The sequence below is a fragment of the Poecilia latipinna genome, unplaced genomic scaffold (assembly GCF_001443285.1).
Source record: "Poecilia latipinna isolate Pla-1442-1.1 unplaced genomic scaffold, P_latipinna-1.0 Scaffold176, whole genome shotgun sequence".
In the NCBI taxonomy this organism is placed as follows: domain Eukaryota; kingdom Metazoa; phylum Chordata; class Actinopteri; order Cyprinodontiformes; family Poeciliidae; genus Poecilia; species Poecilia latipinna.
The window spans coordinates 168,846-196,125 of NW_015112792.1; the positions used below are offsets into that span (position 1 = coordinate 168,846).

Consider the following 27,280-nt stretch of genomic DNA (forward strand, 5'->3'; position numbering starts at 1 on the left):
TCTTCTCAAACCTTGCTCTCTTCAGCTCACCGTGGTGGTCTGTAATAGCCAGCTCCTACCTAGGCTTGTTTTCACAACTACATTTTTGGTGTTGCTGCAAAACAGTCATACACATTCATTGCACTGCCTCTCTAGTTTGCTTTTAACCCGTCTAGATAAGAATGTGCAAACACTATTGAAACTGTGGGAAATTGAGATTTGTAATGAGTGTTAGTTTATTAGAACAAAGTATGTATGACAGATAATGGAGTCTAGGTCTGGGAAAGTTGACCAAACTGCTTGCGACATTCTGAATCACGGGACAAGTGAAAGCTTCCAACATGTTGGAATAATGCCTCTACGATAATGGCTGAAAAAACAAAACACCACCAACAGATTTCCTATTTTTTTTCTCAGCTATCCACTTCATTGCTATTATGCTACAAAAGTTAACATGAAGAAAGAAATAGTTACTTATATATATGAACCTGCATGTCAAACACTGCAACAAAACATGATGGTCTATTTATTAGCTTTGAAGCTAAAATCTCTTAAGGATATTCACATTATATATAACTAGATCAAAAAGAACATGCCATATAAAGTAAAACAGAACTAAGGCTTAGTGACATCCCAAACAGGATTTCTAGTCCCCAATACCGTTTTGAGTGATTTTAAAAGAATCAATGACCTATACCAACTCCTAGCTCGAAACGTCTTTAACGTTAATTAAATCAATAATATCGATATGCCTGAACACTTCGTAGGTTTACAGTGCGATAGAATAACAATACATTTCATTAGTGTAACCACTCACCAAAGTTGGCCTAGATGAGACAGTCGCTTCCATTTTTCTTTGTCTTCACAGTGACATGTTTAGTCCAGTAGTGGACTATGTCTTAACAATGTGTCACTGAAAACTTTTTTTATTTTATTTTGTTTTGAAATGCATATTTGACTCCAAAATACAGCTAGAATGTTGGCCATTTTAAAAAAAATATCTGCATCAGCCCCATAAGTAAAACCAGACCAATATTAATAAACAATATTTATTTCCATCTTGTTGGAGCATGTTTAAATCAGGAGGTGGGAGGGACATGGACAAGTAGCAATAACAGGATTGTTTTTACAGTGGCAGATGGGTAGGAAAATACATATAATATTCATTAATATCGGTCATTGGCTACAACAGCAATATTTATTTTGGATACTGATACTGGCATACAATTTTCATCTGTGCATCCCTAATCTGCAGTGGTACTCCAGCAAGAGAAAGAGTAAGCCCTGGACAGGTCAAAAACAAAACTAACAAAAACGGGCCATGATGGGCAAAAGCTCGCATGGACATTGCCTTCCTGTGCAATTCTGCTAAAAAATATTCTCACTTCCAGCACAATCTGGGCTTTCTCCCCTTGACTCTCATCGTCTTCGGTCAATTTTTGATCAGGGCAATCAACAAACAGAAGAAGTAGCAAATGACGACGTTGGTTTTCTGCACCGTCTTAGAAATGTTGTTTGCTTGTAGTTTTAGAAATGGCAGCGGAGAAGGCGAACGAACGTTTTTGTTGGCCGCACTTCCAAATACTGAATTAACATTAAGAGCTGCCTCATTTGTATTGGAACTTCACTCTTTTCAGTGGAGGATGGTTGTTGAAGGTGCAAGCAATTTACGGTATTCTTCTTAGCGTCAAACTGGCGCTTTACATAAGTCCTGGGGCAACTTTAGCAACCGAGTAATATATAATACCTCAACACAGTCTACACCACCAGAAACCAATATTTTCTCAGCAGTCGAGAGCCCAGAAACCTTTGGACTAAGAAAAGTGTAGAACAAGGGGCTAGATTTTACCAAGGTAGGTAAAAACTGGTAGGGAAATCTCCACAAAGATTGTAATTTATTCCACAATTAGTCCATCAGTAGGAACACATCCTAGTTTTGTTCACACCGACGGATGTCAACATTTCATTGTTGTCACATAAACAACCATACTTTACACCCGCATTTTGTAAAGGTAGCAGCTATGATTCTTGGACATTAAGTTTTGACTTTTTAAAATATGCAAACTTAAGTATTGGTTAATGGTTACAAAGGAAACCAAATCCTAAGACAGAAGTTAGTTAACAAATAAATAATTAAAAAAAGAATTTCAGCTCTGAAAACACTTGTTCATTCTTGCTTCCTCTACTCCTCACTCTCAATCTAAGAGAAAATAAATCAAAGACCAAGAAAATTTTACTGTGTGTTGCCTGGAAACCTAGACAAGACAGACACTACTTTAAGAACACATGAGGGAAATGTGCAAGAGAAAATAGCATATCAAAAGAAAAGGGACAAACTTGATCACAGTGTTTCCCATTTTATTGAGACATTAAGAAGGATTAAACTATTAGCTAAGATTAAATCCACAAATGTTTAGTTAAAAAAAACTTTTTAAGTAAGTAGGTTTCCAGTGTATAGCTATTTGGCCTATAAGACTGTTGCTAGGTGAACATCAACAGATAGAAATAGTGAAAGGAAAAGAAAGGATGTATTGTAAGCAGACACTTCCTAGTTTAAAGATAGGTTTTAAAGAAGGTTGGCTGTACACTTATCAAGTTTACTGATAAGTGTACAGAGTCGAGTACAATGGGGTCAATTTGAAGAGTTGTCTTTTACTTAGAAATATTCACAATTTTTACTCTGTTTTAAAATGTGAATTAAATGTGAATTAAAATGTAATTTCTGTGAAAATGGCTTTTGAAGTACCTGACATTTAGGTTTCTGCAAAAGGAGACAGCTTATCAGCATGAGCAGGGTGAGTCAATGCAGATGATACAAGACAGCTCCGACCAGGCAAGCCAGCCTTCTGTACTTAAGAATCCATCAGGCTTAAGGATCAATAGAAATAGGCCCCGGCTTTGTGGTACAGCTGCCGCATTGCCATAAAAGCCTTACTGGCCCTGACCCTGCAAAAGCTAAGACAGATAAAAATTCTGTGCTGGATAACCAATGTTGTTTTTACACATAATCTCAGGAGACGACAGGGAGACTCTACCCACAATATCATTAAGGGCAACAGTTCACATAACCTTTTCATAGTTTTTATAGACCTTATTGCAAATGTGGCAAGAGCTCAAGAATCATTGCTCTCATCTCCTTCCACTACTAATCAAGCCTCAAATGAAAATGTCAGTCCAATGTTACTTCCTGATATATGCATGCCCCTGAAGTGACCATCGTCCTTAGTACTGTGCTCTGCTATAATACCAACACAGCAAAAGACATGGAGTGGATGTGTGTGCTTACAGAATAACTGCAATCTCTTGAGTTGCTTCCTACACTCAGTGTTTACCATATCCTCTTACTGCAGCTTTTTACATGTCCACATTAAGCTGTTACTAGAAACGTGAAGATTGTATATTATTGCTGGGCAGAAAAGAAGCTTCCCAAATAAAAAGGACGTGGAGCGTATGAGCCAAGAAGTTTCCGCAGAATGGCTCTACATTCTTTTTGATTTGTTCTGCAAATTTTTAAAGGAATAATCATCAAGCGCTAAACACACTATGCATGTTAACATGAAAACAGGCATCGTTTTTCCACATTACCTGCTTAATTCCAGCTAATCCAGATGTACCACACGTGCCAGTTCACACGCCTATTAAAACATAAATCCTAACTGAGAAAACAAAGTGCAAAAACAAGACATGGTTTAAAAAAACTAATACACAATATGCTGCTTGAAGCATTGATAAGTAATGCATATGATTATTTGGGATGTACAATATAAAGTCACTAATATCAGTCTTGATCGATAGTCATTTTTTAACATATCAGCTGGGCCAGACTTTGGAATAAGACTAGACCATGGCAACTATTTTCAAAGGGGCTCCAAAGATTTTTTATTTATTTATTATTTTATGAATGCGTGTTTTTGTTAACGGGCTTCACAGTGGCGCAGTTGGTAGAGCTGTTGAGGTTCTGGGTTCAATTCCTGGCCCCGGTCTTTCTGCATGGAGTTTGCATGTTCTCCCTGTGCATGCGTGGGTTTTCTCCGGGTACTCCGGTTTCCTCCCACAGTCCAAAAACATGACTGTCAGGTTAATTGGCCTCTCCAAATTGCCCCTAGGGGTGAGTGTAAGTGTGCATGGTTGTGTGTCTCTGTGTTGCCCTGTGACAGACTGGCGACCTGTCCAGGGTGACCCCGCCTCTCGCCCGGAACGTTAGCTGGAGATGGGCACCAGCAACCCTCCTGACCCCACTAAGGGACAAGGGTGTAAAGAAAATGGATGGATGGATGTTTTGTTAACATTACACTTCAAACTTCAAATAAAACTAATAGGGCCAAATTAGGAGAGGTATATTAATATTTTTGGATTTTTGTGAATATAAAAAATATTCAAGTATTAGAAAATTATAAAGTCACAGTCGATTTCTTTGGGAGCAACATTGAGTTATCAGCTAGAGGACGTATTAAACTTACCATGCATAAATTCATACTCGTTAATGTGCATGCCTACCTATTAATGTAGGGTAATTTGCATTAGTAAAGTAATTATTCCTCAGTGCAGAGGCACCAGAACTCACTACAGCCTACGGGCTCATATCATTCTAAGTCCGACCCTGCAGATTGGTATCAGCCTGATAAAACTGGGTCCATGTGAACAACAAATATTTCCATCTTGTTGCCATTTGTTTCTGGAGGAGAGTGGAGGAGGTTGGTCATGTGAATGATAGTGATGCGGCGCAGGATTGTGGGCAGTCTAACTGAGAGGCAGTGGTAAAATCAGTGGTGTTTTCGTTTTTATCAATGTGTGGAAAGGGTGATGAAATATATATATTAGTAAATATCAATTATCGACCATATCTGCAATATTTATATTGGGCATCGATGTCGGCCAAAATGTTCACATCTGTGCGTCCCTCGTAACTGTTGGTCAATTGATGGCAGTGACTGCAGCCTCTAAACCCTGCAGGTTTTTCTCCTGTTTGCCTCTCTTTGCTTCCATGGCCCGTGACATCATCCCGACTCCAAAGAGCCACTCTATATTTAGCTTCCCACACCCCTGCTGCGCCTCACTACTCTGTCAATGCCTCGGCCGCGCTCAATCTTCCTCCCTCTATGCCTCGAATGGCTCATCTCGCCCTGTTAGCTCAGGAGGTGGGCAGGTTAGGTTACTTTTTAAAAGGAAATAAGGGGAACAAGACTAGAAAGGGACTGAGGGGAGATGAAAAGGAAGATGCTCATTGAGAGAGACAGAGGGGCTGGTTCAGAGGAACAAGCAGGATGGTGTGAATAGCTGTTGTAAATCAGACTCCATAAAGTGTTTGGTGAGAAAAGCTTACTTGTTGCCTCGTTACACTACACTGATGCAATCAGTGCCGGGAAACAAATGCTAAAAAAATAATACTTATACATTAAAAAACAAAAACAAAAACAAAACAAAACACCGGTAGACCCTAGCAACAGTAGATTGCTCCAATCCATGGCTGCTCAAGGATACATTGTAAAAGACAGTGTAGGAGAGATGATGGGGGAGGGGGCAGTGTGGTTGTGACTGGCATTTCAAACATCCTCCCTGCACAAAATAACATCCTGGGAAGATAATCTGTGAGCGTGTGACAATTTATTCAGGCTCATGTTTCTGCAGAGTGTGAAAGCCGCTGAGCTGCAGAGAGGAAGTGTAGGAGACCAATGAGAGCGTGCCGGCTTCTTCAGCCAAGAGTCGGAGACAACAAAGAAAGGAAAGGACACGCCACTCCATCTAAATTGCTCCTCGGCATTCAGCACCTTACTTAATAGCTTCAGCACTTTGTCATTTATTGCTTTACACTTTTGTTGTGCGTTATTCACGTCAGAGCCCACTCTTTAGCATACCCATCCCCCCCTTTGCTGCTGCTGCTGCTGATGGTGAGTCAAACAGGCTTTCATCACAGACAGCAAGGATTCAGAATTTGTTTCTATATTTGTACTTCAGTTGGAAATGTATTAATAAATTTCTCAATTGTGGTTGAGGATTAATCACTCCTGTTTTTTAGATTAAAGTTCCATTATTTTTCAATAAGATATGATTTTACTTTGTAGCCTAAATGTTTTTTTTTTTTTTTTGCTCAATAATCAAGTAATATAAAATTCATCAACAGTCATGACCAAATGGAATTTTGACTGATTTCCGAGCGAGCCCTGCTCTGCATTAGTTACTTGAAGGGATTTTAGCGAGCTGCGTTGTGACAACCAGCTCAGTCTGAACGAGTTCTGCTGCACAGAAAACACCGACATTCACACTGACATGGCAGGAAAGCAGCTGGTCAGCAACTCAACAGCTGTCAGCTATCCTTTCTAGCTACCAGGGTGATTAATTTATACAACTGCTGGGGGTGTTAAAGACCATGCCAACAGCAGTGAGGCCTGCTGGTTAGAGAAGTCTGTTTCAGAATAATAACAGAGGCTGTTTAAGTGTTAGTAAGTGCGGAGCAGCTCAAAGGATTTGCTTGTGCAGCTACTCAGCAGAGTTGCAAAGCAAACTCTGTTATAAAACTCCTCCTTGCAAACTCTGCTACCCTCAACACTGTAGCAATCAAACACATCTTTCTAGCCCAATCTAAACCCAGATCTAAATGCAAGCTTGTGGCAAAGTATACAACATAAAAGTTCAAGTTGGAAACCACAAATGTGAAATAAATATTGCAGATAATCTCTGCTTTCTGGTAAGACCTGCAAACAAACCAGCCACCTTTTCAACATTTAAAGGCTTCAGATTTCAAGAAGCACAGTTGTACATTCATCTAAACACACCTTTCCCTCCTCAGTAATGTGGTAGTGATTGAAGTGGGAACAAGGGGCTGTACTAACAGGTGGGCACACATGCTGCTGGGGAGCTTCATCAGATTATCCCCCCAGCACTCAGGGCAGGGCACCCTTCATATGCTGTGTGTGTGAGTATGTGTGTAAAACATCTCTTTACAGGACTGGTGAGGAGCAGATCCGTCTCATCTCATTCCTGATCACGTACACATCCGGCTCGATCAGAACATGCTACCCAATGCTCCACCAGCCTCCCACTCGTTCACAAACATGCGACTTCTGCCATCTTTGTGTGCACTGTTGTTGACATAATGCATTCCCAAGCTCCTCATGCTAACCTTTACCACCACAACTCGAAGCCAAACTCTTCTGCCAACACCAAACAACTATGTTCTTAGACAAAGAGCACAACAACTACGATTCAGAAACCACCAGAGAAGAATGTCCCAGCAAATATATAGGTACAAATACAAAGAATAAAAAAATAAATGAAATCATCATATGCCTTATCCTGCTCAGTCTGACGCTCGACTCTGAACAAGGCAGTTGCTATCCGCTGTATGTTTCCAAGCAACAAGAACTGCTCCAGTGATTTGTCTCCTCTCAAATTGCACATTTTAAATGTGGAAGCTCGTTTCACCAATTTCCTCACACATCTGTTTGTGAACATTAATCTGCACTGACAATAAGGTTCATCTGCACTTTGTCAAACATGTCACAAGTTTTAACGGAAATGACTGAATCACAGTCATCGTAGCAATTTTAAGCATACAATATTACAAATTTTAAAGCCCGGTAAAGTGCTGCATTTGGTCAGCTACAATATTCCAGGTGCCGTGCATTAAAATGCTTGGCAATAGCACATCTGGCCAGCTGGATGGACTAATGCTGCCCTTAATGCCAACATCGGATAAAGATTTTAGTATCCACAATGCTAAAGTGCAAGGGTGTAGGAAGGGGGTAGGAAGATTATAATGATGGAAAAGAAACAAAAGGGAGAAGTAAATGCAACTGGTGTTATTGCAGTATTCTGCATTAATATCACAATGAAATATTTTCTTAATATTCTACAGTTCGAATATAATACAAAACCTAAAAAATATACTTTCACAATTATTTAAACTAAAATATGTACAAAAAGTACTAAAAGGGAAACGGGTAAAATTCTTACGTTGATTAAAAATGCATTGCTAGACATAAGCAGATTTCTTCTACTTAAGACAATTCTTTCTACTTCTAACCCTCTTCTAAATGTTGATGCTACTTTTTGACAATTATGGCCATGCATTCATCAAATCCCAGCTCTTAATTGTTTCCGTTCCCTTCAGGCTTGAAAAGAGACAGACCTCCAGTTAACGGTCAATATCACACAAACCCATACAATCACACATAGCTGTTCAATCTTCACCATGAATAGTAATTAACCACTTAGCAAGTAAGTGCACTAACATGTTTAGCTAAGAAAGTAGGCGACACTGCTGCCTAAAAGTAGCTCTGCCTACTCCAAGTGCTTCACTGAGAGCAACTTTAACATGACAGTAAAAGGGAAATGTTATGATTTAGGGTTTTGTTTACAGACTTTGATGGAATGTAAAAACACCACGGATGCTTGTAGAATATTAATACAGCAACACTGTCGTGGGCCTAAAGAGCTACGTAAAGCAAGCAAGTAATGAACAATCAAACAGTTCAGGGTGCAGAAATGTTACGTTGAGACAAAGGTGATTCACTGTGCGACTCTACTGGCCAAGCAGTGAAGTCACAGATGACAGACTAAGAAAGAAACAGAGAGTATTACTGGTGTAGCATTACCCTCTCTGTCTACTTTAGTTCCCAGAGACAAGTGCTGTGCTTTCTTTTCACACCGCTACCTACGACCTCATTTCTCTCTGGCTTTGGTTTTAGTTGGATGAGGCAGAGCACGGGGAAAAAAAAGAAAAAAAGAAAAAAGAAAAACACAATGAAATTGGGGCACAGGTGAAGCTGGTATGAGGTCACCAGCATTTCAGAAATGGGGAAAAAAAAAAAAGGTGCAGTTTTTGAAAGGAATTCAGGATTGGTCTTAAAGAGAAGCCATGAACTGTGATTTCACTCTGCAGTAACTCTGAGGCACTTGCACTGTAGCTGTACACCTCACACTCGGATGTGTTAGACTGAGATAACAAAAAAACAAACAAAAAAAAAAAACATAAAATTGTGTACCAGTCTGGTACATGATTCTACCTGTATAGTGAAAAACACGGATTAGTAGTATTTACACAAAAATGTAAGCCAAGATCTTGTAGCTTTTTATTAAAACATAAAATCAACTCAACTTTATTGTAACCTACAGCTACAATAAAGTCGTCATCACATTTGTTCATTGGCACTCAATGTTTTTTTCTGCTCAGCTCCTCATTGAGCAAGGCTAGAAGAGCAAGAAGCGAGTTTGTCAGGCTCAGAGAGCCAGCCTGCAGTCCGCTGCTTTACAAACCACAGCCATAGCCTGCCAAGTGTATTTTTAAAACAGGGCAACCTGGTTAAGTGGCACTTGCATCAGGAAATAGTTTCAAACAGTAGAAATGTCTTTCTTCCTCATAAGGCAGGTAATAGTGAAGCCTTTGTAAAAAGTATGGCTTAGTGCAAATGCTTTAAAATAAAGTAAGATAAGTTTAATAATAAAGCAGCTTTCCCAGACACAAATTTAAATTAAAGATAGTATAAGATATTTAGAATGGTCAAATGAAAGACAAACCGTAAGTGCCATGGGTGAAAGACAAATAATAGATAACAATATTGAAACATAGTTTTTAAGCTGAAAAAATAGAACTCTAGCATCTGTTTGTTGGAAGTTCAGCATCCATCGCTTTTCCCATTTCACTCGTTTAAATATCCCAACTCTCTCCTCAGCCATTTGAGGTGTGATAGGTCTAAGCAACAACAAAACCTTTGTTTCCAAGTCAGATTTGTAGCCACATTAGAAGACAGTTTTAGCTGCGATTGTGTGTTTGATGATAAACACACAAACATACTTATCCTAATCATTATTTCTATCACTCACACCATACAGGTAGACGATGGGAATATGTGTGCTTTCACTAAATACAGCTGGGATCATAGAACAACTCGGTAGCATTCACATCGACATAACCTTCTTTTCAAAATATGAAACTTTTGTGCTTCAACTGGAAAATGCGTGTCAGCCAGGAGCAGGGTGTAACGTTTTTTTTTTTCCTTGAACAGACATTTAATAGAAGGAGAAACTTCTAGCAAGAACAAGGTGCTTATCTCTGCGAAGCATATGGCAGATGTTCAGGACAGTCAGGTGAAATGTTACACGCACTGCCTAGACAGCCCGACGGCCACACAGAGCTCCGTCAGCACTTCAAACTGCAATAAAAATGTCTGCAACACGGTAAGCCAGTACAGACCCAAAATAGAGTAGTGGTGCAAAATATGCAAATCCAAACTTTTCACTCTATTTGCCAGCTACAGAAACTAAAATATGGACTATCACCAGAAAAAAGAAAGCACATGATAAATGCTCAAAGTCAAAAGGCAGAAAACGCCTACCCATTAGTTTGAGATGAGTAGTTCTGACCGTTGTTTTGACTGCTTGCGCACTTCAGTTATCTTGCACAAGCAAAATAAACACAGACTTAACTTTTAATGCCACCAGGAGATTAAAGGTTTAGTAATCATCTATATTAACAAAAGAGTTGCATTTCCACATGTGTTTATTCATTTGGCCTTCACTGTTTAACTCTTGAATTTAGGATTATGAGTCATTATATTATTCACAAAATAAAAGCACTATATCCTACTAAGCGCGTTCTGTGGGCGAGTTTGAAGCTTTGAGATGTGAATAGGAGCAGCAGAAAAAGATGGAGGGTATAAAACAGACAGTAAACACACCTCCGATGTCTTATCTGAACACGTCACTGTCACAAACAAGCTACCAGCTCCTAACAAGCACATCAACTCTCTAAAAGGGAGGGTGGATGAGTGTGAGTCACTTTCCCCTTCTGGATATACATGGTGGGAAAAATGAAAAGAAAACGATATCTGTAATCTGCATTCAAAATATGTAGAGATAATATAAACCTATACTGACTGCTGAAGGTAGATAATGGTGCGTTAATTGAAATCACTGATCCACAAACCAATGTGATTTTGTTTAGGCTGAGAGGGGAATATTTGGTGAAGTCAAATGGATTTAGCCAATAACGTAATACCTCAGCATCTTACCGTCTTACAAATAAGACAAACAAAACAACTATTTTTGCACTTCTTTGCTGCTTGAATAAAGCATAAGCTGTGGTTTTCCCATGAAACTCCTCTGACAGGCCAGTGACCAAGCCTTACACACTCAGCCTCGTTTTACTGGCTCAGGAGAAAAATTATATTCCTACAAGGGCAAGCGAAATATTCTGCTCGTCATTATTATAGAGTTGAAAGTAACTGAAAGAATGGTTATTGAGTAAATAAAAAAAATAATAATAATACGAAAATAAAAAAATAAAAAAGACAATGGACAATGATTGACTCAGGAAGACACAAGCAGTTGCAGGACAGTAAGTGTTTAAACATGCCTGTGCAGAATAAGCCACTGAATACCATTGCTACCAATAGAGTGTTGCTCTACCCAACAACGCTTCTAAATATAACCCTCACAACTGGAGCAAATGTTGAATAATGAGATGGAAAAATAATACATTGCTAGAAAATTTAGGCAGCTAAAATTAAACTGAAAAATCTATTTTTTTTTTTCTTGGAGGGGTCACAGCCAACAATGAAACAAATATTCTAGGAATTTCTAGATTTTTTTTTTAATCCATTTACAGGTCCGACTACGATACTAAAATCCACTTTTTAATTATATATATATATATATATATATATATATAAATATATATATATATATATATAAAATAATATATGAAGAAAAACGATTTATGCACATACTATTAGTCCATAGTGTGTACAGTGTGTTATATGCAGTACACACTGTACTGCATATCACTGCAACATCACTGTTGATGTTGCAGTGATAGTAGTATGGTTTCAGTCATTATGTATCTGTGTTGGCAAAACAAAAGAGCAAGTAACTTGGATAAATTAGCCAACAGCAGACAAATGGGTCATAACGGCCGTGTTTAACAGTATTCAATTTCATAACCTACATGTAAAGAATGAACAATATCTGCTCGTTCAGCAACAGAGACAGCTTTGTTCCATATCTAAAAATATGTTGATATAAGCCCGATATCAAGGGTGTGGAGCTTGTGAAACTGCCGCAGCAATGCACTTACATTAGTCAAAGGTCACAAGAGGCGAGATTTGCTTTCCACTAGATGGGGAACAGCAGAAGAAACAAAAGCAGAGCTATACTGATGACCGCTGTGGAAAACCCCCTGAAAACTTGCTTTGTATGTCATTAGCGATTTGTGTGCCGAAGTGCAATCAATGATCTTACAAAATACCTATAGAAAAGGTGTCTCTAAATCACATGGTTTTCCCTCTCGTGCCTTTATTACTGTCTTTTTATAATCATTTACATGTCTGAAAACAATAAGACCAAGGCAATGAAGGTTAAGATGCACAATTCTCTCACAATTGTCTGAAACCCTTTTTTTTTCAAACAGTCCTCCTCTGATTTCACTTATTTTAAAAGGTTTTACAGACCATTGGACTACTGAAGCTCGTGCCCTGTGAGGTCACCTCTTCTATGTGCATTTTCCATGTTGTGTTTTAACCATCTCATTATGGCATTTTTAAAATGTAAATACAATTTTAAAATACTTATGACCAAATAAAATCTAAAATATTCTTTGGAAGGATTTGCTAAATTAATAACTGATAGTTGAGAAACAAGAAACCCACAAATTATGAACTTGCTGTTCTGAATTAGCTACATGAGTAATAACACTTAGGACAACTCTAGTGAAAGTCACGGAGGGCTGGGGAAAACCACAGACGTTTCTGTCCTGCTAACCCTGATTTCATAATCTGTTCTCACTTTTTTAGGTCGACTACAGCAGGAGTCGGTGTGGTGATAACGGACAGACTGTTGGTGGAAACAGAAGTCTGGAAGATTTCTGATTGCATCTGTTCATTAGCACACATCTGCTCACTGTAGGCAGAAATCCAGAACAGGTAAAAAAAAAAAAATTAAAATACAAGTTAACAAAACTAAATACATTCTTTTTGCACAATTTTTTTTCCCAGTAAAACAGGGAGACTCTATATTGATCTTTCCCTGAGGTTTTCTTTTTGGAGTAGTTAGAGTAGAGGGAGAGTCTTCCAGAAACTTTACTCATCGCTCATTGATTCTCCATTAAACCAGAACTCAGCACTCCTGTGCCAACGGCGCAACTCTCAAGTGCCTCGGATGTACAGATTTGGATGTACAGCCCATTTGCATGCGTTTTACCTCAAATGTGTCATAATGGTGATTGTTTCATTAACCGTCCTAACAGAGAGTATAAAAATATACTGAAAATGTAATCAAAGTAGCAGTAAAAGCTGAGACTGAGACCTGGACTAATGTCACAAATAAGTCAGTTTTATGGTTTTACACACATCAGCTTTCTTTAGTTTATCTTCCTTCAGATAAATGTATTAACGTTTATGTTGCAGGGCTCAAAGACTTCTGGTCCTAATGAGTTACCTTCATTAAGATTTGCATAGATATTTAGTGTTAAAGTTTTAAAATGAAAACAACAATAAAACTATATTCAGTTAGTGCGCTGATGGAAAGAATGAGTTTGTTCACTGATCGGAGGAATCTTTCAACAACTAAAGAGCATAAACTGTTAAATGTAGGTTATTTAGAACATTATTACAGCACGAGGAAGGCTTTTTTAAGATGTTTTTTTTATTCTCACTGCTTTCAGAGGAAAACTACAAGAGCAGTCCTCTCCTGGCTGCTATTAGCTGCCTAGCTAAGAAGGTAAACATTTGCCAACTCCATAAAAAACTGTTTCTACACATAGAAACATTTCTTGTTTGTTTCATCCATCCATCCATTTTCTGTACACTCTTGTCCCTGGTAGGGTCGGAAAGGGTGCTGGTGCCCATCTCCAGTGAACGTTTGGGACGAGAGGCAGGATACACCCTGTACAGGTCGCCAGTCTGTTGCAGGGCAACACACAGACAGAACAGGCCAAACAACCATGCACATACACAATCACACATAGGGAGAATTTGGAGAGGCCAATTAACCTAACAATCATGTTTTTGGAGTGTGGGAGGAAGCCGGAGTACCCGGAGAGAAACCATGCATGCACAGGGAGAACATGCAAACTCCATGCAGAAAGACCCCGGGCCGGGAATCGAACCCAGGACCTTCTTGCTGCAAGGCAACAGTGCTACCAACTGCGCCACTGTGCATCTGAAACATACCAGTGTTGACCATAAAAATTTGTGCCTGTAATCACTAAGTCATACACTGCTTTCTACATAGCTCAAGTATCAACTGCTGTAGCCTCCATAATAAGCTTTACAATGGTGGCATGCTACTGTATTTGTAGGGTTAAGGTATAAAGCTTATGTTACCTTGATAACTACACAGTTTATAAGAATAAAATCTGCTAAAATCGTATTTCTTTTTACCCTAATGAAACATCAAACACTCAAACACATTCAGAGCAACAAGACCGTCGCCTGGGAGGTTAAAACACTTGTGTATCAGTAAGCAATAGGGTCTAACAAGCTGCAATGACTCCACAGTACAGTATATACCAGAAAAGGTAAAACATTCGTCGGAAAAAAAATAAAAGTGCTTCTTTGGCTGAGAGATCAGACAGCAGAGTGCACCAGAGGGAGAACGAGCTGGAGAGAGAAGGCAGAGTGGATCCTGACAGGCAGCGCAGAGGCAGAAACACGGCCTGTAAGCAAAATTCTGCTTAGGCAAGACTTCTTTCACTGTCCTGGGTTTAAGTCCATTTTCCCTTTTTTGTAGAAAGCATACACACACACACACACTTGAACACGGACTTCTGCTCCCTTTGATGTCATCTGCAAAGAGCCATGCAGGTGGAAAAACGCTGGAAGAATATGGTGGCATGGGAATTATTATGTCCAAACAGGTCCATCTGCTACATCTGCCTGCCTAGCTGCTGGCCCTAAACTAACTTTCATACAACATGCAGCTTGTTACAAAATAGAAACACATAGGTAAAACGAGTCTGTACACAGCAAAACTAAAATAAGACTAATTTTAGAAATGTCCTTTGTATTTAAAACAGTGAAAAACTTCTAGATGCTCTTAAATGAACTTATGGGCTTACATATTGGTCAGGCTGAGAATGTAATTACACAAACCCTAGTGCACATGGTGCTGAGATCAACTTCAAAGTCCATTCGAAGTTACACACTGTTAAATGGGACACATGCCCATTTAATAATGAAAAGCTCAACTATTTCTACGTAAACAAAATCAACCCAACAAAAAAAACTACTCAAGAAAAAAGAAGGTAAAAGATGGTGATTTGCAAATCCTGACTAGTGATTGTGCAACCTCATGTTTACCAAACAATGATACGTCTGAGAGTTCAGGCTCCAAAGATCATACCAGAGCAGGACATTATCATGACTGAAAAACAATGAGTGTTTTATATAAGTCGATAGATGATTATCGATTAATTTTTTGTTTTAACTATCTGAAACATGAGAACATCACCTTTCCTGGTGATGTTCTCATGTTTCCACTGTTTCCTCTTAGGCTGTTGTATTTATTTTCTCCTTTCACCCCACGCCATTTTATTTTTAAGTAGTTATGAGGCATGGTGGTGAAACTTGGAACCACTGCTGCACAAGTTACTCAACAGGTTGTTGCTAGGTTACCAAAGGGTGATATAGTTGATGTCACCAGCCTTGCTTAGCTGGACATACGTTCACTGCCCTTGATGGTGACATGGTGGAAATTTTAATCTCTAAGAGACTCAAGCTTTACAGAGTGGTGTGGATATCGTCACAAAGGAAACGAAAATAGTTATGAAAGTATAGGCTGATAATTATCTACATAGTTATTGAAGTACTCAGGATCAGTATCAATTTCATATTGTTCATATTTATAGAAAATTTTTAAAAGTCTTTTAAAAGTAAGAAAATTACACTGCAGATCACTGATTCATATTAGTGTGATAAGTGGACTGTGATTGAATAAAATCTACATTATACAGGAGCATTAGACAAAATATGAAAAGGTAACGTAATAAAGAACAATTTCTTTATTCAAGCTCAAGTGCATTACAAGAAAATGTCTTAAAAACAACAACAAAATCAGCTTTGCGATCATCATTAGAACAACAATAAGTGTAATATCACAGTCATAAATGAAGACTTGCATGCAACATTTCCTATGATCAGATTTTAAGTGTGATACATTCATGCACTTCGTGCTAATACATGTGGCCTGTGTCTGAGATGCTAGAGTCTATGGAGAGTGGTGGGGACATTGTGAAGATGGAATCGTTTTGCTTTTTTTTCCCCCCCAGACTAAATTATAATTCTGATTCCAATAGAAGTTATTGGCATTTTGATTAACAGCCATAGAAGTGCCAAAACTTTGTTTTGTTGACAACATTTCTAACTATTCATGCAAATACTTAATGTGAAATAAAGTGTCCTCATTGGATTTACTGTCACAACAAACATCCCAAAGAATACATGCAATTTGTAAAGAAGTCCACGAAGCAACAAGAGGCTCTGTTGTTGTGTGAATGATTGAGGAAAGGAAATTGGACAGATTCTAACAGGTCTTAATTGACCAGCTCAGGGTTTTGCAACAAAAAGTAAACCAATGGCGACTGCACACTTTCAGACTTTAAGCAACCAAATAAAAAAAACCCACATTTTTGTTTCCAACTCAAATTTTCATTTATAACTTCAGATGCACACAGCTAGCTGTATGTGAGAAAACAAACAGTCCACCAAGGAAAAGAGCATTCTTATACATCAGCCTACAGGACATAAAATTATAGAGGAAGTAAAGTATTGCAAAAGTGTTTCTAAAAAAATAAACACTTGTTAATTTTTTTATGTGATGCCTTAACTCTCTGCAGTTTACAGTTACCGTGGATGGTTTATTTAAACAGTGCTGCTGTTTCAGAGAGACACATAACCATTATAGTAGAGGGGGAAACTATTCTATAATAACTATCCACCGTAAGGCTTGAACAAAGTGGATAAACATGTCTCAACCCATTCACTCACTTACTGCATGCAGACACACAACTGCAAGAAATAAAAAAAAAAACGAGAGATGGGCATAAAGAGTGGGGTGCGAGACAACGTGCACTGCTTCACATCCTCATAAACAGAGTATGCTGTTGCTGAAAGAGCAAGAAGGCTACAGAAGAAACACCTGGTTAGGGAGAGGCCCCAACCTGCTCAACGTCCAGTTTCTTTATCTTTGTGTTTAATCTACAAAACAAAGATGTTTGCTCACTTACAGGACGGTTTTCCGATATTGAAACACTGAAATTGAGGCAGAATGACTTGTTACAGCTACTGATGTGCCAGTGAGTGAATAAAAGACAGAGACACACAGAGGGGCGTGCAGACTTACAGTGTGTCAGACAACAAGGTCAGCCCATCCCCAGAGAGGTGTTGGCTTTCTAACGGAGTATAGCTACTTGAAACCAAGGTCACTGCTCTGTGGCTGTGAGAGGGACAGGGGAGAAAGGCCTGGCTGGGACAGCTCTGCTACGTGTGTGTTCAATGAGTACATCACCAAGTATTTTAGTAGTTTTGTGTGTGAGGGCATGCCTTAATGTTACTACCCAAAAATATTTTTTATGGCCCGATTTTTGTAAAACCAGAAGTCTTTTTAAACTTTTTGGAAACATTTTAAGCACCAAATACATCTGGGAAGCTACACATTGCTTTTTTGATTTGTCTCAATTGCGATATTTTGGTTTATTATTCAGATTTTAATGACAATACTTAATTGTGATACTATAACCATTCACAGAGAAAGGAACAATCGTCAAGTTCAAATAATTATTGGCCCCATGAGACACCAAAAAAAAAAAAAAAAGGCAGTAATCACAAGCTTTCAAAGCAATCCTTCAATATCTGGAAAAGGTTTTAGCCATGTACACTAGAACTAGCAGAAGAAGAAAAGGTCCAACGCACTTATTCAAATATGAAACTAGCATGTTCAGGTGACATTGCGATACGTTGAAAGGCTTTTTATTAGGTCATACACGCAGCTGTCAAGTTCTTAGTGGGCTCTGAAACTCATCGAGAGGTGAAAGCATGAATAGGATTTTCTTGTAAACATACAAACAGGTCTTTGTTCACCACATCCAGAGGGGGCTGAATGAGAGTTATTGGGTATACAAACAAAACCCAACCGTGCAGGGAGGGAGGGCTACTTCAATGTTATCTTATCCTCCACCACCTTGGACAAGGGCCTAGCAGCTCTAAAATTAGCCATCACATCTAAACACAGTCTTTGGTGTAGCAGCTACTCTTTGATGGGAACTTGGCTCTCGTCTGATGCAGTGAAAGAACACCCAATCCCATTTCCAAATGCAGAGATGTAGCCAAGATTGTATACAAATGCAAGCCAGAGACTCTGAGTCCTTGACAATCTTGGTTTTTACATTTTAGAGGGGAGCGGATGATTACCCGATTTGCATATTTACTGTGAACCGGCATAACAAGCAGTGTTAGTCCAATTAATATGGTTACATAAATCGTGTTCTTTTTTCATTTCAAGATAAAAAAGGTAACGAAGGAGTCTAAATCATATTGACAAGCCTAAAAGGAAGTAAGACTCAAGCTACATCACATTGAGATGTGTTGTTTCAGATTAGTTTTACAGCGATGCAGCATGGAAATTAATAAGACTATTTTATAATCTCGAACCCATTTTTCAAACACAAGCTTCTAGCTGAAGGGGTTCAAAGAACACCAACATTTCAAGCAGTTATGGGCCTAAATTGTTCAAACATCAATAGCTACCATTTACATGATTGTCCTTTGCCATGTATTTTAGGTGCTAGGCAGCACCTACCAATCAATCATTCTCCATCTGCAAAAAAGGGGAAAATAATTATCTAGTAATACTTAAATGTGTATCATGTATTTTTATTTTTTTAATACAATAGTTTGATCAAAACCCCATGCATTGGCAAGACAAAAATATATAAGAATACAAAAATGTGTTGGTATTTAGTTGTCTTATGTTTCCAAATAAATGATCTTCACTGATTAAGATAATTTTCTGTCACAGATAGTGAGATGAATCACTTCAGATAAGTTATTTGACAATGCCAAGTAACTGTGGTATTCCATTTTAATTATGTGCATAGTTGCATTACACAAGATATGAATGCCTCATATCAAAACCAATTAAATATGTTTGATATTTATTAGCAGCGCAGCACCATAGTCAGGGAAACATTTGCTCATTTTTTCAATAAAGAGGTTTTGTAATATTATCATCTTTAATATTATTAAAGTGATACTGCGGTTGATTTATGTGTACCCCCAACACGGGACATTGATTTTTATAGTATCAAATGCGTTTATTTAAATTAAAAAAATAGGTGGCATTCAAACACAGTATTATGGTTATGACAAACTTCTGTATACAAAATACACTTTTAGATAAACAAGACCAAATCAGATGCCGTTTATGTAGCTACATTAAAAGAATGTGACAATGAAAATCAGAGAAATACTTCAGATCTCCAGGTCAAAAGGTCATAGCTAAATGGCTTTAAGGTTTCGTCCTACTCCAGAAATTACCATCTGTATTTAGGTAACATTTAAGCATAGTTAATTACAATATAATGTTGCAGTTAAGTGTTTGCTAAAATTCATTCAGCAAATCAGTTATCTTGCTCACTAAATGTCACCCTTAATAGCAGAGGGAACCGTGTTAACAATTGAAGCAAACTTTTAACTGGTGATCTGTGGCAACTTTTCCATCAAGGATTTACAGCCTTGTTTGTTGAGTGAGAACTCATGGAGCTGCAGTGAGTGCTTTCATCCAATAAACTTTACAGAAATTGCAACTATGCAACAATCAAATTCTAAGGCAAGTGAAGATTCAAGCTTTGTTTGGACCCCAACTCCAACAACAGAGCTAAACTGCCAGGTAGAAAGAGCAAGCTCTACTCCATGAGAATGATGAGATAAAAGAAAAAAAAAAAAGAGGAGAAGCAGCAGCCAACGGGAATTCTTTCTCACACTGTCTTACAGCCTGTCAACCTTGAGAAATTCAACACAGAATTAACTTGTAGCCTCTGTGCAATCACTGGACATACTGAAATCCAAACCCTTGGCAGGCAATAAAGCCAAGTGCAGCATCTCCTTGCAACCCATTTCATTGAAATTGTATGACCAACAGTAGACCTGAAATTCCCCTGCCTAAGATGTAAGCTCCGTGCCATTCAACTGGCTATTAGCGTGTTCCTCCACACTCCGAGCCACAGAGGCTCGCCTGTTCCCTGCAAACAGACTGCTTCTATAAAACATCAGTATGCAGTCTGCCTCTAAGGGAAGGGGGAGGAGCAGCACAGGGGAAGGAAAAAGGGAAGGTTGGGAAAACAAAGCTTTTATGGTCGTCGCTCCAGCCAGGCCAGGCAGAGCCGCAGTAGCGGGGGCGAGTTATGTAATGTGACTGGCAGGCCCCACTTTCCAGTTCAGATCTGCTGCTCACACTAATCCCTCCTGAGGAACAAGCCCTGCTTTGGAAGGAAAGGAGGAGATAGAAGAGGAGCTGTGAGGAAAAGCAGTAGAGGTCTGAGATTACAAGAATTTTAGCCTTTCATCTGCACCAAATCGAACTCACCGACATCTACCCTCTGAGCTTCACTGCTGAAAGATTACAGTCAAAATAAAAGAAAAACCACTAATGATCGGCTACGGTGCACAGTTGCTAGTTCTGTGCAAACAGTCTACATGGAAATAACTGAAGCAATATATATTCAGACTACGTGAAGCAAGTAAAAAGATATTATACTAGGGATGCAGCGATATAACAATATGGGCTGATACCGATATTAACAATGTAGTTGTGACTAATAAATGAGATTCAGTATATCTCCCCATTCTTTTGAAACCCTGAAAAAATGACCAGTCCGCTGGCAGTTCTTCTCTGCCTCAGTTAAAAACACCACAATCTTGTGACCACAGAAAAACCTACATCAACATTCTGCCCCCCCTCCACTTCCAGAAACACAAACAACAACAAATTGTTACAAACATAAGCTATTAATATCTACCCAATTTTACTTATCGGACCAATACTGATATTTAACTTTTTTATTTATTTATTTTTTTAATTAAAATCAGCCGATAATGATGTTAATGCCAATATATAGTGCATCTCAAGATAATACCTCACATCACTGATTCCAAACACAGCTCTGATGGCAACTCTTTACAGGAAGCTATAAATCATTTATAACTGACTGACAGTGAACCGCATGTTAGGAATTCAAGTTAGAAAGGGTCTGTTGTGATACAATTCAGGTGAGCAGCATGTGGAGAGTGTTGGCTGTGACCAAGTAAATCAGAACAAAGACGACGAAACAAGTGATCACCAGCAACCTCAGTCGGTTCTGTCAAACCATGAGACCAGGTTGAGGATTTAAAGCAGTTAAAAATAAAACTCGGATTCTGATTTACTGAGCTGCTTGCCTGGAAAGCATGTGACTGGCATCACATGAGGTATGGGAGGAGGAGAGTGGCAGAGGGTTTGGTGTGAGTGTGACTGAGTGCGTGTGCATGCGAGGGTGTTTATCCAGCCCCCAAATGCACACGCAACATGTATTCCAGACTGTTGGCACTAAAATAAGCTTTGTGATTAGTTTTCCTGGTTTCCACTGATAGAAAGAAGATCTAGACAACTCTTAGAGGTGAACAGCAACAGTTCTTGCAGCTGCAGAGCCACAAAGGCATAAGAGGGCCGGGCGGAAGGAGACTAATAGATTAAGGGGGAATGAGAAGAAAAATTAATTTATACAAAGGTAAGGAAAAGGTCAAAACACTAGCTGTTTGTGTAAATAGCCATTACTGAGAAACAAATATTAAATGAGACAAATTTGACTGTATCTAATTTTGCTTTTGTAATTAGATGTTAATATGCCATTTAAGATTTATTTTTAATGAAGATAGGTTGATTCTTACAACAATCTCATGGTGTCAAATTTATGAATTGTATTTATTTTACCTTCCTCTTTAAATGTGCCTGACATCTCTCCACATTGCATCTGCCTTCTATTATCATTAATATCTCAACAACTATATCGGTAGAGATGTGATAACACTAAATGTGACTAAATTTACCCTAACTTTGCTTATGCTGTGTTAATATTCTTTGACATAGACATGATATACACAGTTATTCCACCCAAAACTACAACTTTATATGGGATTTCTGCTACAGTCACACAACCAACAGGAAGCCATACTTGTGCGTGCTGCCATGTATGTGGGAAATAGAGACTGGGGGATTCAGAGGACTTCTGTTGGACACATGCTAGTCGTGCATTACAGAGGCTGTGACCTACTTTTTATAGACAAGCACACACACAGCCTCTGACAAAGGGACAGAAAAGCAGAGGTTAGGCACGCACTAAGCCTCATTCTTAATACATGCATTCCAGTGGATAGAGCTCAATACTACTGTGCTTTCAGCCTGCCTGCTGGTACAGGCATCTCATCTCTTGCATGTCTAACAATACAAGGTAAAGGCAGATACCCCTTTGTGAAATTAAACCGTCTCTGAAAAGCTTTCCATGTACTTTTAACAGTGAAAACACAAACTAATATTTAAATGATAAAGCATATGTCACCTGAATAATGTTCATTTATCATAGAACTATAGGTTTGGAAATAAGCCAAGTAAGACACAAGGTTTCAGGTGGTACATCATAAGAATTGCCCATACATGATGCAACACAACCCATATTCTGAAGGAAAAATATCAAGAAAGCCAAAAAGAATAAGCTTAAATAGGTGCTTACTAAAAAATGCCTCAACAGAAACAGCCTTAGAAAAGGAGCAGAAACAGGCTTGATGTGAAATTCTCTAAAAGATATTTTTGAACCTACCGATTCCATGGCTGTGGGAGAATGTCAGTGGGCTAAAATCCAACAAGAGGGGAAAAAAAAACAAGAAAAAAAAAAAAAAAAAAAAAAACACCTGCTGCTGTAGCGTCCCCACAATCCTGAAAAACAAGACAAAAAATAGCATTAATTCCTGAAACAACACAAAGAGTCGCCCATTCTTTGCCATAAATGTGTCTGCATGTGGATACAAAAGGGTCATGTTTCTCCCTCCAGGATCAGTAATCACGCAGTTTTCTGGAACAGTGAAAATGGACAAAAACATAAACGTGAAGTTTGGAACTGTAAAGCTATACAGCTATGCAGAATCACAAACCTCAATACTGGTTCTTTATATAAATCATATAGTTTGAGCAACCATCTAGTCTCCCCAAGAGTAGATGGTTGCTACTCTTGGGGAGTAGCAACCGTTGCTCCCGGTTGCTCTCGTTGATATTTATGCTCCGAGTTTTAAATGTTAAGGCTTAATTGATTCATGGTCTTTGTGGCCAATTGTGACTAAATTACAAGTGACAAACTGACGCGGATTCAGAACAACATTAAAGGGGGAACAGTATCGGGAGTCTAGTTTCACTTTACAATGGTTTTCAAAAAAATGTGTCCACAGCCAACCAGGCTTCTGTGGGTAGAAAAACGCTGCAAAGTTGTGGTGTCAACATTTGGAATGGTTTAGGGTTTCAAAAGCACTAAAATCTTCTGTCACAGAGTATGTATGGGTTCTTTTAATAAGTTCCAATAAGAAGAGCCGTTGTGACCGGAGTTGTCTCCCACTGTCTGGAGGATAAAAGTAATACCGTTCTGCCTCGCTCAGCACTTATTGCTACACACTGCTATTGAGCTGGCTTATGAAAACTGTATATTCAGCTCTCTGAAAATACTTTTGGTAGCACAGATCACATCAGTCACTCTTACTGTCTACTTGAGCAGACAGCCTGACTAATGAAACAGCTAATACCAGTTTTGACCTTTTGGTACACACACATTCCATGTTTAGTTTACTTTATTAGTTCATTTAACAGGGACGATGTACAAAAAAACATGTAAAGCCCAAAAACTTTGAACTAAAAAAATTCAACTGATTATAATGTTTAGCAAGAAACATTGTCAGAATTTTAAGTTTCAAAAAATAATCAATCAAGCCCACCGATAACCTTTGTTTTTATTAATGCCATTACATAAAAATTACCAGAACATTTCCTAAACACGTCAAAAATATGTTTCAAGATAAAAAAGGAAATGACAAACTTTGATTGCAACCAAATGATTTCTAACCTGATCTGAGAACCAACCAAAACCAAACTATTATGATTAATATGGATTCTAGTTTTTAGTCTCCTCAATCCTATCGTCTACATGTTGAAAAAGCCACACAATGTTATCCAATATTAGTATTCAACAGTGTTATACTTCGACCCTAAATATATCGTAGTTTGGCAAATACATAAATGTGATGTTAAAAACAATAATACACACTCATTATACAAAAACAGATTTATAACCTGGTCATATTTCTACAATTGGTAAAATCATAGAAAATGTCACTTTATGATATTTTCTTCCTTCAGGGGAAAAAAAAAATCATATGTTTGATAATCCAAAAAGCAATAATAAAAAACATACATAGCAATGGCATAAAAAATAGGTTGAGGTAAAAATTTAACAAGATAAAATATGAGGCCAGCCTCAGTTTTTACCTATTCATCCGTGTCACAGGTGCAAGTAGTAAAAAAGTTTTTATTTTTTTACTTCAGTAAAGCAGGTGGTACATGCAATGTAATCCAATCATTTGAAGGAACCAGATAAGGTCCCAAAGAAATACAGCAAGGTTTGATTGCAGAATGATAAGCAACATCTGAGCTAAAGAGATGCAACTGTGCGGGCTTCACTTCAATCTGTTAAATTTACGGATTCCCTCCAGTTTCTCTTAAATGCCACACAATGTACAAAATATAGGAATCCATCATAACAGTGTGCCAGTCTTATGCCAGACACAATATCCGAAGCCTGATGAAAATGATCTTTTTAATTGCATCTTCATCATTAAATTAGGTTTAAATTGGGTTAGTGAACTTCTGAATCTGCAAAGCACTGCTGTAGGGAATCAACAGTTAATAGTAAATCATCTAAACATGTTTCAGATATCTGAAACAATATATTGCACAGATGTAAAAAATGAGCAATGCACTATATGAATGAGCAAAACATACATGGGTTACCAATTTTTAAAATCTGCATTTTCAGCTAAACCCAAATGCTGCTCCTGTAAACTTGATCACATCAATCACAACAATCTGTCTCTGAATCCAAAAGGAAAGTCAACAAATGTTCAATTTAGTGGTAAAGTGCCTCCTGCCTATACCAGCACTGCAAAGTGGGCATGTGAAATAGTTTGAAAGGCTAAATTAATTCAGATTTTTCATGCTTCAGCTTTCTTTTGCTGCAGGACACACTGGAAATTTAAATGGATTTTTTCCCCCAAAACAAATCAAAATGTGAGGCCAGTCTCGTGGACCAAATATAGCAAAAATAAAAGAACAGGATGTCTAAAAGGGTGTGTATTTCCAGGCACAGTGTGATTTTATTCAGCAATCAAGTAATTATGCTACCTTTAGTTATGAAAATGCTGCATGTATCAAAAACAACTTAAAAGAAATTTGACTTTGCATCATAGCCAAATTGGTCTATTCAAGAGGAAGTCTCTTTAAGAACCTAACACCGTTTCCAACACTCCCTCTTCAGCACACAATGCTTATTTAATCTATAGTATCTGGAACACATACCTTCAGACTTTCATGACTTTCATTAAAAGTCATATTAAAATAAAAACATGACTTTTTAACAATGGTATTTTACTGTCAGATCTACATCAGGTGTGAATATAAAGAGGACATTGTGATGAAAAGTAGTGAGGAAAATGTGGGGCTATTGTAATGGATATCATCACTGCAATATTCAACGGCATCAGCTTGTTGTTTTCCTAATATTGTCTGGACACATCCAGAAAGTACTACCTCCCTGACAATCTGATTGGCCCCGTTTCCTGCAGTGAAAATGACACAGGCAAAAAAAAAAAAAAAAAAAAACCAAAAAAAGGGTCTGGGCTTTTTAAAAAATTCCCACAGTAAAAATCCACCTTACTTCTTTTAAAACAAGAGAGCCAATCTGTTCTCATCATCGTACCAACTGGTTTCCTGTATTTTATGTTCTGGTTCAAAGAATTCACAAAATGCTAAAGGAACATTGCTACAATGTTATTGTTGTTTTAGCACATTTGTACTCTGATATAAATTACTCTAAATTACCCTAAATTGAACAAGCACTTTTATATTCAATGTTAAAATAATCTTGAACAAATGTAGTGCAATTTCAAACTTGAACTGCTTATGATCTTGAAAGATAACATGTTAATACTTCTCAACTAGAACACAGTCAAGTTAAATTAGATTATGCAGCTACAATAAATCTGACACTGTAAGGCTATCATTATTACTAATAGTGCAAGTGACGTTTGATGATCAATAAATACTATAAAGTCACAACATCATAAAAAGAAATTTAGAACTCAGTGAAATATTGTAGCCCTTCCCCCTAATACCCTCTGCAGCCATACAATGAGAACAGGGCTTTAATCAGGATTTAGGCAGGACGACATGTGAGGATATTTAACAGAGGCCCAGTGTTGGGCTGACATTCCAGTAATTATGGTTAACACCCCTTCCACCCTGGTCTGAACCCGCATTTGTTTCATCTATCTGGATTTAAGGCACCACAGAGGGATTTAAGACCACTAGCAAGTAGAATCTAGTTGTCAGATTTAGCACAGGAAGGGTGGCAGGTGGGACTGCAACAGGATTAAGGCCAGACCTCTTTGGGATGGCTTTGAGGAGTAATGATGATGATAGCAAGATGCGCTTTTGTGTTTGTACTTTAGCGAATCCTAAGGGGAGTTCCCCTGTGGGAATAAGAGTACTAATGTGTTGAAATAATCAAGGTACAGAGAAAGAAAACAATTCCTCATAATTACAAAGTAAATGGCCAACAACATATAACTAAACATATCCATTAGCAGAAAGTGTTAGGCATAAAAAGGTTTCAATAATCTGTCTCCACAACAATGAATGCAATCTTTGCATCTCTCTAAATTCACACAGTGGAATCTGTAAATATGAACACGATTCATTACAAACTTCTTGAAAAACTAAGTGCATGCCCTAGTTACAAATTTTCTAGGAGTGCACCAATGTGAAAATGTGGACCGTCAGATGACTGAACAAATACTACATTACCCTCCCTCCACCTTCAGAATAAAAAGCAAAAGTAAAGAATTAAACACTGGTTGATAATATTGGCTCAGTTTTATCTATCAGACATTAAATAAATTACTAATATTGGCCCATACAGATGTCTGTGCAGATATATCGTGCATCAGTAACAAATTTCCCAGGG

General features: G+C 38.1%; 1 protein-coding gene across 3 annotated transcripts in view; it reads right to left on the reverse strand.

The window, feature by feature from the left end:
• The window catches only part of ankrd11 (ankyrin repeat domain 11), a 142,451-nt gene that overhangs the window by 63,354 nt on the left and 51,817 nt on the right, over positions 1–27,280 (reverse strand). For 2 of the 3 annotated variants that reach the window (XM_015030236.1, XM_015030234.1), the window contains exon 2: positions 22,820–22,935. The exons of the other annotated variant lie outside the window; for it this stretch is intronic. The gene's annotated coding sequence lies outside the window, so the exon portion shown is untranslated. The remainder of the gene's footprint in view (positions 1–22,819; positions 22,936–27,280) is intronic. 3 annotated transcript variants of the gene reach the window in all.